Source organism: Drosophila pseudoobscura, unplaced genomic scaffold, assembly GCF_009870125.1.
Source record: "Drosophila pseudoobscura strain MV-25-SWS-2005 unplaced genomic scaffold, UCI_Dpse_MV25 Unplacedtig00000072, whole genome shotgun sequence".
In the NCBI taxonomy this organism is placed as follows: domain Eukaryota; kingdom Metazoa; phylum Arthropoda; class Insecta; order Diptera; family Drosophilidae; genus Drosophila; species Drosophila pseudoobscura.
Window position 1 is genome coordinate 34,049 of NW_022881708.1, and position 8,512 is coordinate 42,560.

An 8,512-nucleotide genomic window follows, 5' to 3' on the forward strand; every position below is an offset into this window, starting at 1 on the left:
CTCCGGCGGCGGGAAATTTATATCCCCTGCCGGACAGCTTATCTCTGCTGACGAAATACGTCTCTCCGCTTGCAGAAAACTTATCTCTGGTGACGAAATACATCTTCCGCTTGCAGAAAACTTATTTCCGGTGCCGGGAAATCTATATCCGCTGGCGGACAACTTATCTCCGCTGGCAGACAATTTATCCCCGCTGACGAATTACGTTTCTCCGCCGCCAGAAAACTAATCTCCGCTGGCAGAACATTTACCTCCGGCGGCGGGAAATCTATATCCCCTGCCGGACAACTTATCTCTGCTGACGAAATACGTCTCTCCGCTGGCGGAAAACTTATTTCCGGTGGCGGGAAATCTTTATCCCCTGCCGGACAACTTATCTCTGCTGACGAAATACGTCTCTCCGCTGGCGGAAAACTTATTTCCGGTGGCGGGAAATCTATATCCCCTGCCGAACAACTTATCTCTGCTAACGAAATACGTCTCTCCGCTGGCGGAAAACTTATTTCCGGTGGCGGGAAATCTTTATCCCCTGCCGGACAACTTATCTCTGCTGACGAAATACGTCTCTCCGCTTGCAGAAAACTTATCTCTGGTGACGAAATACATCTTGCGCTTGCAGAAAACTTATTTCCGGTGCCGGGAAATCTATATCCGCTGGCGGACACGTTATCTCCGCTGGCCGACAATTTATCCCCGCTGACGAATTACGTTTCTCCGCCGCCAGAAAACTAATCTCCGCTGGCAGAACATTTACCTCCGGCGGCGGGAAATCTATATCCCCTGCCGGACAACTTATCTCTGCTGACGAAATACGTCTCTACGCTGGCAGAAAACTTATCTCCGGTGGCGGGAAATCTATATCCCCTGCCGGACAACTTATCTCTGATAACGAAATACGTCTCTCCGCTGGCGGAAAACTTATTTCCGGTGGCGGGAAATCTATATCCCCTGCCGGACAACTTATCTCTGCTAACGAAATACGTCTCTCCGCTGGCGGAAAACTTATTTCCGGTGGCGGGAAATCTATATCCCCTGCCGGACAACTTATCTCTGATAACGAAATACGTCTCTCCGCTGGCGGAAAACTTATCTTTGGTGAGGAAATACATCTTCAGCTTGCAGACAATTTATTTCCGCTGACGAACTACGATTCTCCGCTGGCAGAAATGTTATCTCCGGCGGCGGGAATTTTTTATGTCCCCTGACAGACAATTTATCCCCGCTGACGAATTATGTTTCTCCGCCGGCCGAAAACTTGTCTCCGCTGGCAAAACATTTACTTACTTTACGTATGGCGGCGAGGAATTTATATCACCTGCCGGACATCTTATCTCTGCTGACAAAATACATCTCTTCGCTGGCGGAAAACTTATTTCCGGTGGCGGGAAATCTATATCCCCTACCGGACAACTTATCTCTGATAACGAAATACGTCTCTCCGCTGGCGGAAAACTTATTTCCGGTGCCGGGAAATCTATTTCCGCTGGCGGACAACTTATCTCCGCTGGCAGACAATTTATCCCCGCTGACGAATTACGTTTCTCCGCCGCCAGAAAACTAATCTCCGCTAGCAGAACATTTACCTCCGGCGGCGGGAAATCTATATCCCCTGCCGGACAACTTATCTCTGCTGACGAAATACGTCTGTACGCTGGCAGAAAACTTATCTCCGGCGGCGGGAAATCTATATCCCCTGCCAGACAACTTATCTCTGCTAACGAAATACGTCTCTCCGCTGGTGTAAAACTTATTTCCGGTGCCGGGAAATCTATTTCCGCTGGCGGACAACTTATCTCCGCTGGCAGACAATTTATCCCCGCTGACGAATTACGTTTCTCCGCCGCCAGAAAACTAATCTCCGCTAGCAGAACATTTACCTCCGGCGGCGGGAAATCTATATCCCCTGCCGGACATCTTATCTCTGCTGACGAAATACGTCTCTCCGCTTGCAGAAAACTTATCTCTGGTGACGAAATACATCTTCCGCTTGCAGAAAACTTATTTCCGGTGCCGGGAAATCTATATCCGCTGGCGGACAACTTATCTCCGCTGGCAGACAATTTATCCCCGCTGACGAATTACGTTTCTCCGCCGCCAGAAAACTAATCTCCGCTGGCAGAACATTTACCTCCGGCGGCGGGAAATCTATATCCCCTGCCGGACAACTTATCTCCGCTGACGAAATACGTCTCTACCCTGGCAGAAAACTTATCTCCGGCGGCGGGAAATCTATATCCGCTGCCGGACATCTTATCTCTGCTAACGAAATACGTCTCTCCGCTGGCGGAAAACTTATTTCCGGTGACGGGAAATCTATATCCGCTGGCGGACAACTTATCTCCGCAGGCAGACAATTTATTTCCGCTGACGAACTACGATTCTCCGCTGGCAGAAATGTTATCTCCGGCGGCGGGAATTTTTTATATCCCCTGACAGACAATTTATCCCCGCTGACGAATTATGTTTCTCCGCCGGCCGAAAACTTGTCTCCGCTGGCAAAACATTTACTTACTTTACGTATGGCGGCGAGGAATTTATATCACCTGCCGGACATCTTATCTCTGCTGACAAAATACATCTCTTCGCTGGCGGAAAACTTATTTCCGGTGGCGGGAAATCTATATCCCCTACCGGACAACTTATCTCTGATAACGAAATACGTCTCTCCGCTGGCGGAAAACTTATCTCTGCTGACGAAATACATCTCTCCGCTTGCAGAAAACTTATCTCCGGTGGCGGGAAATTTATATCCGCTGCCGGAAAACTTTTCTCCAGAGGGGGAAATTTATACCTCCTGCCGGACAACTTATCTCCGCAGACGACCTACGTTTCTCCGCCGGCAGAAAACTTATCTCCGCTGGCAAAACATTTACTTCCGGCGACGGGAAATTTATATCCCCTACCAGACAACTTATCTCTGCTGACAAAATACGTCTCCCCGGTGGCGGAAAACTTATTTCCGGTGGCGGGAAATTTATATCCCCGGCCTGACAACTTATCTCTGCAAACGAAATACGTCTCTCCGCTGGTGGAAAACTTATTTCCGGTGGCGGGAAATATATATCCCCTGCCGGGCAATTTATCCCCGCTGACGAATTACGTTTCTCCGCCGGCAGAAAACTAATCTCCGCTGGCAGAAAACTTATCTCCGGCGGCGGGAATTCTATATCCCCTGCCAGACCACTTATCTCTGCTAACGAAATACGTCTCTCCGCTGGCGGAAAACTTATCTCCGTCGGCGGGAAATCTATATCCGCTGCCGGACATCTTATATCTGCTAACGAAATACGTCTCTCCGCTGGCGGAAAACTTATTTCCGGTGGCGGGAAATCTATATTCCCTGCCGGACAACTTATCTCTACTGACAAAGTACGTCTCTCTGCTTGCAGAAAACTTATCTCCGGCGGCGAGAAGTTTATATCCCCGGCCTGACAACTTATCTCTGCTAACGAAATATGTCTCTCCGCTGGCGGAAAACTTATTTCCGGTGGCGGGAAATATATATCCCCTGCCGGACAACTTATCTCTGCTGACGAAATACGTCTCTACGCTGGCAGAAAACTTATCTCCGGCGGCGGGAAATCTATATCCCCTGCCAGACCACTTATCTCTGCTAACGAAATACGTCTCTCCGCTGGCGGAAAACTTATCTCCGGCGGCGGGAAATCTATATCCGCTGCCGGACATCTTATATCTGCTAACGAAATACGTCTCTCCGCTGGCGGAAAACTTATTTCCGGTGGCGGGAAATCTATATTCCCTGCCGGACAACTTATCTCTACTGACAAAGTACGTCTCTCTGCTTGCAGAAAAATTATCTCCGGTGGCGAGAAGTTTATATCCCCGGCCTGACAACTTATCTCTGCTAACGAAATACGTCTCCGCTGGCGGAAAACTTATTTCCGGTGACGGGAAATCTATATCCGCTGGCGGACAACTTATCTCCGCTGGCAGACAATTTATCTCCGCTGACGAACTACGATTCTCCACTGGCAGAAATCTTATCTCCGGCGGCGGGATTTTTATATCCCCTGACGGACAATTTATCCCCGCTGACGAATTACGTTTCTCCGCCGGCAGAAAACTGATCTCCGCTGGCAGAACATTTACCTCCGGCGGCGGGAAATTTATATCCCCTGCCGGACAGCTTATCTCTGCTGACGAAATACGTCTCTCCGCTTGCAGAAAACTTATCTCTGGTGACGAAATACATCTTCCGCTTGCAGAAAACTTATTTCCGGTGCCGGGAAATCTATATCCGCTGGCGGACAACTTATCTCCGCTGGCAGACAATTTATCCCCGCTGACGAATTACGTTTCTCCGCCGCCAGAAAACTAATCTCCGCTGGCAGAACATTTACCTCCGGCGGCGGGAAATCTATATCCCCTGCCGGACAACTTATCTCTGCTGACGAAATACGTCTCTACGCTGGCAGAAAACTTATCTCCGGCGGCGGGAAATCTATATCCCCTGCCAGTCCACTTATCTCTGCTAACGAAATACGTCTCTCCGCTGGCGGAAAACTTATCTCCGGCGGCGGGAAATCTATATCCGCTGCCGGACATCTTATATCTGCTAAGGAAATACGTCTCTCCGCTGGCGGAAAACTTATTTCCAGTGCCGGGAAATCTATATCCCCTGCCGGACAACTTATCTCTGCTGACGAAATACGTCTCTACGCTGGCAGAAAACTTATCTCCGGCGGCGGGAAATCTATATCCCCTGCCAGACAACTTATCTCTGCTGACGAAATACGTCTCTCCGCTGGCGGAAAACTTATTTCCGGTGGCGGGAAATCTATATCCCCTGCCGGACAACTTATCTCTGCTAACGAAATACGTCTCTCCGCTGGCGGAAAACTTATTTCCGGTGGCGCGAAATCTATATCCCCTGCCGGACAACTTATCTCTGATAACGAAATACGTCTCTCCGCTGGCGGAAAACTTATCTTTGGTGAGGAAATACATCTTCAGCTTGCAGACAATTTATTTCCGCTGACGAACTACGATTCTCCGCTGGCAGAAATGTTATCTCCGGCGGCGGGAATTTTTTATATCCCCTGACAGACAATTTATCCCCGCTGACGAATTATGTTTCTCCGCCGGCCGAAAACTTGTCTCCGCTGGCAAAACATTTACTTACTTTACGTATGGCGGCGAGGAATTTATATCACCTGCCGGACATCTTATCTCTGCTGACAAAATACATCTCTTCGCTGGCGGAAAACTTATTTCCGGTGGCGGGAAATCTATATCCCCTACCGGACAACTTATCTCTGATAACGAAATACGTCTCTCCGCTGGCGGAAAACTTATTTCCGGTGCCGGGAAATCTATTTCCGCTGGCGGACAACTTATCTCCGCTGGCAGACAATTTATCCCCGCTGACGAATTACGTTTCTCCGCCGCCAGAAAACTAATCTCCGCTAGCAGAACATTTACCTCCGGCGGCGGGAAATCTATATCCCCTGCCGGACAACTTATCTCTGCTGACGAAATACGTCTGTACGCTGGCAGAAAACTTATCTCCGGCGGCGGGAAATCTATATCCCCTGCCAGACAACTTATCTCTGCTGACGAAATACGTCTCTACGCTGGCAGAAAACTTACCTCCGGCGGCGGGAAATCTATATCCCCTGCCGGACATCTTATCTCTGCTGACGAAATACGTCTCTCCGCTTGCAGAAAACTTATCTCTGGTGACGAAATACATCTTCCGCTTGCAGAAAACTTATTTCCGGTGCCGGGAAATCTATATCCGCTGGCGGACAACTTATCTCCGCTGGCAGACAATTTATCCCCGCTGACGAATTACGTTTCTCCGCCGCCAGAAAACTAATCTCCGCTGGCAGAACATTTACCTCCGGCGGCGGGAAATCTATATCCCCTGCCGGACAACTTATCTCTGCTGACGAAATACGTCTCTACGCTGGCAGAAAACTTATCTCCGGCGGCGGGAAATCTATATCCCCTGCCAGACAACTTATCTCTGCTGACGAAATACGTCTCTCCGCTGGCGGAAAACTTATTTCCGGTGGCGGGAAATCTATATCCCCTGCCGGACAACTTATCTCTGCTAACGAAATACGTCTCTCCGCTGGCGGAAAACTTATTTCCGGTGGCGGGAAATCCATATACCCTGCCGGACAACTTATCTCTGCTAACGAAATACGTCTCTCCGCTGGCGGAAAACTTATCTTTGGTGAGGAAATACATCTTCAGCTTGCAGACAATTTATTTCCGCTGACGAACTACGATTCTCCGCTGGCAGAAATGTTATCTCCGGCGGCGGGAATTTTTTATATCCCCTGACAGACAATTTATCCCCGCTGACGAATTATGTTTCTCCGCCGGCCGAAAACTTGTCTCCGCTGGCAAAACATTTACTTACTTTACGTATGGCGGCGAGGAATTTATATCACCTGCCGGACATCTTATCTCTGCTGACAAAATACATCTCTTCGCTGGCGGAAAACTTATTTCCGGTGGCGGGAAATCTATATCCCCTACCGGACAACTTATCTCTGATAACGAAATACGTCTCTCCGCTGGCGGAAAACTTATTTCCGGTGCCGGGAAATCTATTTCCGCTGGCGGACAACTTATCTCCGCTGGCAGACAATTTATCCCCGCTGACGAATTACGTTTCTCCGCCGCCAGAAAACTAATCTCCGCTAGCAGAACATTTACCTCCGGCGGCGGGAAATCTATATCCCCTGCCGGACAACTTATCTCTGCTGACGAAATACGTCTGTACGCTGGCAGAAAACTTATCTCCGGCGGCGGGAAATCTATATCCCCTGCCAGACAACTTATCTCTGCTGACGAAATACGTCTCTACGCTGGCAGAAAACTTACCTCCGGCGGCGGGAAATCTATATCCCCTGCCGGACATCTTATCTCTGCTGACGAAATACGTCTCTCCGCTTGCAGAAAACTTATCTCTGGTGACGAAATACATCTTCCGCTTGCAGAAAACTTATTTCCGGTGCCGGGAAATCTATATCCGCTGGCGGACAACTTATCTCCGCTGGCAGACAATTTATCCCCGCTGACGAATTACGTTTCTCCGCCGCCAGAAAACTAATCTCCGCTGGCAGAACATTTACCTCCGGCGGCGGGAAATCTATATCCCCTGCCGGACAACTTATCTCTGCTGACGAAATACGTCTCTACGCTGGCAGAAAACTTATCTCCGGCGGCGGGAAATCTATATCCCCTGCCAGACAACTTATCTCTGCTGACGAAAAACGTCTCTCCGCTGGCGGAAAACTTATTTCCGGTGGCGGGAAATCCATATACCCTGCCGGACAACTTATCTCTGATAACGAAATACGTCTCTCCGCTGGCGGAAAACTTATCTTTGGTGAGGAAATACATCTTCAGCTTGCAGAAAACTTATTTCCGGTGCCGGGAAATCTATATCCGCTGGCGGACAACTTATCTCCGCTGGCAGACAATTTATCCCCGCTGACGAATTACGTTTCTCCGCCGCCAGAAAACTAATCTCCGCTGGCAGAACATTTACCTCCGGCGGCGGGAAATCTATATCCCCTGCCGGACATCTTATCTCTGCTGACGAAATACGTCTCTACCCTGGCAGAAAACTTATCTCCGGCGGCGGGAAATCTATATCCGCTGCCGGACATCTTATCTCTGCTAACGAAATACGTCTCTCCGCTGGCGGAAAACTTATTTCCGGTGACGGGAAATCTATATCCGCTGGCGGACAACTTATCTCCGCAGGCAGACAATTTATTTCCGCTGACGAACTACGATTCTCCGCTGGCAGAAATGTTATCTCCGGCGGCGGGAATTTTTTATATCCCCTGACAGACAATTTATCCCCGCTGACGAATTATGTTTCTCCGCCGGCCGAAAACTTGTCTCCGCTGGCAAAACATTTACTTACTTTACGTATGGCGGCGAGGAATTTATATCACCTGCCGGACATCTTATCTCTGCTGACAAAATACATCTCTTCGCTGGCGGAAAACTTATTTCCGGTGGCGGGAAATCTATATCCCCTACCGGACAACTTATCTCTGATAACGAAATACGTCTCTCCGCTGGCGGAAAACTTATCTCTGCTGACGAAATACATCTCTCCGCTTGCAGAAAACTTATCTCCGGTGGCGGGAAATTTATATCCGCTGCCGGAAAACTTTTCTCCAGAGGGGGAAATTTATACCTCCTGCCGGACAACTTATCTCCGCAGACGACCTACGTTTCTCCGCCGGCAGAAAACTTATCTCCGCTGGCAAAACATTTACTTCCGGCGACGGGAAATTTATATCCCCTACCAGACAACTTATCTCTACTGACAAAATACGTCTCCCCGGTGGCGGAAAACTTATCTGCAAACGAAATACGTCTCTCCGCTGGTGGAAAACTTATTCCCGGTGGCGGGAAATATATATCCCCTGCCGGGCAATTTATCCCCGCTGACGAATTACGTTTCTCCGCCGGCAGAAAACTAATCTCCGCTGGCAGAAAACTTATCTCCGGCGGC